The sequence below is a fragment of the Telmatherina bonti genome (assembly GCF_933228915.1).
Source record: "Telmatherina bonti genome assembly, chromosome: 6".
NCBI classification, from domain to species: Eukaryota; Metazoa; Chordata; class Actinopteri; order Atheriniformes; family Telmatherinidae; genus Telmatherina; species Telmatherina bonti.
The window spans coordinates 40,435,039-40,441,010 of record NC_136624.1 but is presented as its reverse complement, the minus strand read 5'-3'; positions in this window follow the sequence as shown (position 1 = coordinate 40,441,010).

Genomic DNA, 5,972 nt, shown 5'->3' with positions numbered 1-5,972 from the left:
GTAGGTGTGGTGTGTGTGTGTGTGTGTGTGGGGGGGGGGGGGTTAGTCTTCCCGCCTCCAATCTTCCGCAGAAGTTTATCAGTTCTGCTTACAGCATTAAGATACCAAGAACTTAATGGCTGTAAGAACCTGTTGCACTGGTCTTCATGGGAAACAAATCTGTCCACCTGATGACGTTCTTACCAGATCTGAACCCAGATATACGCTTCTGTAAGTCAGGCTGAGTTAAAGTCTCAAGCCGACACTTTTACTGTAGATTAATTTACTAATATTTCATTTTTAATGTGGAAAATTTATTCATTTTATTTACATTTCAGGACAAAGTCTGAAAAGTTTAAGCACTAAATATAAAGGCTTTTATTTGCATCTGAAGTGTTGGAAACAGATTTCCTTTGTGAAAAGTTAGAATAATATCTAGATTAGATCTCTTCTTTTTAATTTAGCAGATAATTCTCTGTGTGGCTTAACTCATTAAGTTTCAAAGTAAAGATTTTCTACCTTTTTAGGGAAAATATTAACGTGAAAACCAGGTTTAGGCTCGACTCATCCGTCTATTTCTAAAGCGTTTAATCCAGTTGGCTCGCAGGCCGCTGACACACGGCGTTTAGTCTGTCTGGGAGGGCTGCCTGTAATGCTGAGAGCGATTGGTTGGAAGCTACATGGAGTCCAAGCATCTCCAGCCGTACTTTTCCAACAAAGAAATCCCAGTCAGGTGGAGCTGAACCAGTCAGGAACGTCTGCTTTGCATAAGAGCTGTCAAATTCAGGAGTCGCTAAAAAAAAAAGCATCAACTGCCATGCAAATGAGAAGCAAATGAGATGCAAATAAGCCCAAGTCCCAGGATGGTGTTTCGTGTACTGTTGCAGCAGACATCCATGCAGTGTTTGTGTTTTTCTGACTTTTGGCTGAAGCTCTGACCAGTTTTACCAGCGCAGCAGCGACTGGGAGGGACGGAGCATGACATCAGGCATGGTGGAAGCAGCTCTGGAGACAATAGTGCTCTGTGCAGGAGAAGAGCCGAGGCGTGGCCTGGCTGGACAGAGGTCTTCTCAGAGGACCGCCGGGCCTCAGCAGCTGTCTCAACCTCTGTCTGCATCTCTGATACACACACAGTTTCAGTTCAGCATGAAAGCTGGACAGATTTATGTTAAATCCCTTTGCCCCTGTGTGTGTGTGTGTGTGTCCTTTCCAGACTCAGCTCCAGCTCAGGAACGCAGGGATGGAGGTGGAGTAGGAGAGCCTCAGAGACAGAAACATAGCTCTTTCACAGTGGCAACACAAAGACGCGATGGACATAAAGCTCCCCCTCAGATCCTGCCTGATACTAGCAGAGAGAAGTGTGTGTGTGCTCAGAAACACACACTTTCCTCACATGACAGCACTGTATTTACACTCCATCTGTGTAACACACAGCAAACTGCACAGCTTGTGCCAGAATACCTCATTTCTTCAGCGGGACCCTCCGGTGGAGAGCCCTCTTCTTTAAACAGTCATAAAGCTTTACAGGCCATGGCAGCGAGGAGCGAAGAAGCTCACCACGTAGCTGAATTTCACACCAGGAGGGGGGGGGGTACGTGACCCGCTGGAGCCCAGATCTGGTCCTCTGGGACATGCCACCCGGGTCGGCAGAGGGAGTTCCTCCTGGATTTTTGTGTGGGATGTGCAAACAGGCGAGGAGCGGCGCTTCAACACAAAACCCACCTGCCCTTCAGCTTCGCTCCGATGACAACAAATAGAACAAAAGCCCTGAGAGATACGCCCAGCCTCAAGGGGCCGCCACAGTTGTCTATTCAGCCTCTCATTCACCTGAGAGGAGGGCTCAATAGGTCTGCGTGTTAATAAAAGCTTTCATACAGGCTGACGACATTAGGAGTTTGCGTAGAGGACACCGGCTCAGACGGAGGGGTTTTACACGAGGATCGGGTCTTTGTTGGAGCCTTCAGCCCGGCTGCAAGCTCTGAGCTCAAGGACACAGAAGACCAGCTTTTGTATTTGCTCTGTGTATTATTTCTCTGAAAAATGACTGTATTATAGTGGATTCAATCAGTTTCCAGCAAAGGCCTCGACATTTCAGCAACAACACACACTGAGCTCTACTGAACATGCAAATAAGCCGACGAGAGGCTTTGTGGTCATGCTTGTGTTTCTCACAAGCTGCTGAATGGTTCTCAGAAAAAATGAGAAAACACACCGAACCCCTTGCATCTAAATGTCACAAATAAAACGTCAGCACCCCCCTGGTGCAAGCAGCCGGAGAAGCTTAAGAAGGAAACTAATGTTGAAGATTGACTTTGGATTTCATGGATTTCTGAAAGAATCTGACGTGCAGTGTCGAAGCTGAAGCATCAGCGGAATAACAATGATAAAAACATGATTCTGACTGGAAACAGCCATTCAGATTCAGACACAACTAACTAATTTCCAGTAAGAAATTCTTCTCTAAAACCTCTCCACAGGGATGAAAAATGTGCTAAAATAAACATTCATCTGCATGTACGTAACTTTTTAAATGTTTATCTCTGCTGACGCGTAGCAACAGGAAGGAAATGATATCTGGATTGTACAGAATAATACCTGACTGAATTGTTCCTGTACAGAATAATACCTGACTGGATTGTTCCTGTACAGAATAATACCTGACTGAATTGTTCCTGTACAGAATAATACCTGACTGGATTGTTCCTGTACAGAATAATACCTGACTGGATTGTTCCTGTACAGAATAATACCTGACTGGATTGTTCCTGTACAGAATAATACCTGACTGGATTGTTCCTGTACAGAATAATACCTGACTGGATTGTTCCTGTACAGAATAATACCTGACTGAATTGTTCCTGTACAGAATAATACCTGACTGGATTGTTCCTGTACAGAATAATACCTGACTGGATTGTTCCTGTACAGAATAATACCTGAGCAACCAGCCTAAAGCCAAATGCTTTGAGGAGAACTCTGAAGTTGTGTATAAAACAGGACATCGTCGTCTCTTCTGCCTCAGAAAGCAGACAACACAATGCTCTCTCTCTTTTACACACCTTTTATTGAATCCTTTTCATCATTTTCCTCGGTAGCCTGGTTTGGTAATTTGGCTCTGAAGGACAGAAATAAAGTCAGTCAGATGACTAAATGGTCCAGTAGGCTGATAGGTGAGCCTCAGTGAGTCTTGAGGCCCTGAACACCAGGCAGGTTCAGCGTACAGCCTCTAATATTGTGAGGTGCCCCCCCCCCCCTTTATTTGTGGAGTTTCGCCGTCTCCCTTCAGGACGTAGGTTCCAGGTGGCGAGCTGCAGGACAAAACGTTGTAGGAACAGCTTTGTTCCATCTGCAGCAGTCCTTCTGAATACATTTTAGGATTTTAAATCATTTTTATCTATTAATATAACTATTTATTGATGTTTGACTTTGCGAGCCATAGTGAATGTCAGAATGTGTTTATGTGTCTGTTTTATTTATTTAGTTATTTATTTATTCCTGTCATAGCAAACCTGAAATTACTGGACAACAAACCTACAGGTAGAAATAAAATCACCTGAACCTGAAATGCTGCACATTCTGTTCTGCATGGAGACAAAAAACATGGTGGGAAATCCAGGAAAAGCAGTTTGTGATCAGAATTCCTCCCAACCAGTAAGAAGTGCTGATTTAACTTCCTCCCAGTTCCCGGTGCAGGGACAGCTGGGGGTGCTGTGGACCCCCCCATGTGGACCATGGCTCTGTCACTCTGCAGGATGAACTGAGTGACCTCTGACACGCAGCTGCTTCATCAGGATCAGGGAGAACATCTCCAAGTGCAGACTGGAGCTCATCACAATGACACACATTGTACCATAGTAAAGGACTGACCCCAACCCCCCCACAGGCAGCTTCAGCCTGGAAGCAGCTCTGAAGGGAACTTCTGACACCTAGTGGTGGCTTCCTTTTCTCCAGCAGGAGGAGGAAAGTTTACAGGTGTGAGAAAAACTCCATCTAGTGATGCAAACAACTGATAAAGCGCTTTATCACCTCTACGGAAGCCGCGGAGAGTCATAAATGTCAAAATGTCAACAACTTGCACAAGTCAGAGTCCCGTCAGGTGATGAGGAACAGAATGATGCATAATTCTGCTTCCTTATGGATGTGGATAAGTTACAACATGGTGTGACCAGAGGGGGGCATCATCCCCTCCCTCAGCTGAAATAAATTATTAAAAAAGAGGAAAAACTCTGCAGGCTAACAGATTAGCATGTCGAACATGAAATGATGCGACTCAGACAGGAAGCAGCTGCTGGACGACCTGCCCTGTTTCTAACACAACACCAACATAAACTTCTCTGTTAGACTGAACTCACCTGTCCAGCAGGAACCTGAAGTCCTCCATCTGCTGAACGCTACACCATCTCCACCTTCCTTTCTCCACATCATCCTTTCTTTTACTCTTCTTGGATGTTTTTCCTCCACATCGCGGGGAAACTGTCTGGATGTTCCTCCACTTCCATGGAAAACTGCAAGCATCCACGGAGCTGGAGGGACAGGTGTTCCCGCCTCTCACCCGGTGATTGCTGGGAAAAATGGGATGGATGGATGGATAGATAGATAGATGGATGGATGGATGGATGGATGGATGGATGGGTGGATAGATAGATAGATGGATGGATGGATGGGTGGATAGATAGATAGATGGATGAATGGATGGATGGATAGATAGATAGATGGATGAATGGATGGATGGATAGATAGATAGATGGATGGATGGATGGATGAATGGATGGATGGATGGGTGGATAGATAGATAGATGGATAGATGGATGGGTGGATAGATAGATAGATGGATGGGTGGATAGATGGATGGATGAATGGATGGATGGATGGGTGGATAGATAGATAGATGAATGGATGGATGGATAGATAGATGGATGGATGGGTGGATAGATAGATAGATGGATGGGTGGATAGATGGATGGATGAATGGATGGATGGATGGGTGGATAGATGAATGGATGGATAGATAGATGAATGGATGGATGGATAGATAGATGGATGGATGGGTGGATGGATGGAAGGAAGGTGGGATGAACAGATGGATGGATGGATGAATGAACAGATAGATAGATGGATGGATGAACAGATACATGGATGAACAGATGGATGGAATGAGGGATGAACAGAAAGATGGATGGATGGAGGGATTAACAGACAGATGGATGGAGGGATTAACAGACAGATGGATGGATGGATGCATAGATAGATGGAAGGATGGATGAACAGATGGATGGAAGGAGGGATGAATGAGCAGATAGATAGATGGATGGATGGGTGGAAGGATGGATGAACAGATAGATGGATGGATGGATGGGTGGAAGGATGGATGAACAGATGGATGGATGGATGGAGGGATGAACCAAGTTTTTAAAATAAAAACTTGACTGAAACCAGTTCCTTGGTCTGACAGTGTGCAGGTCCATACCTGGGTTTGGTATCAGACTGAGGGGGGTTACCACTGGGGGACATTACCAAATGTTTGAATTAATCACACTCTCCACTTCCAGGACACCCAGCAGCTCCAGGCGTCCCAGTTTAACTTCCCAGTTTCCATCTGCCTTTCACCCCCAGCTGTCCTCTGGTAGTCCATACGGATGCTACCAGGTGCAGGACATTTAGCTTTCCTGTTTCATGTGGTACACTATAAATGAACATATGGAAACAAAACAAATAAAAGGTGAAAATTGAAGCATCAATTTTTCAAAGTGAAACATTGAAAAAATTCATTTTTCTAAAATAATTGATGAAAAAGTTTAATATAAAGTTTAATTTCAGCAACCAGAAGTTGTAAAGCTCCACACATTAAACTAAAAAACAGAGCAAAGCACCATTCTTGCTGCTTTTTACGCTGTTTTGTGATGAGAAGACAGGACTGGAGCATCAGAACTGGCTGATGGGCTCCGTTTCAGGTTAGCATCTTGCTCAGTTGGCTGCAGATTTCTGCACGTTGT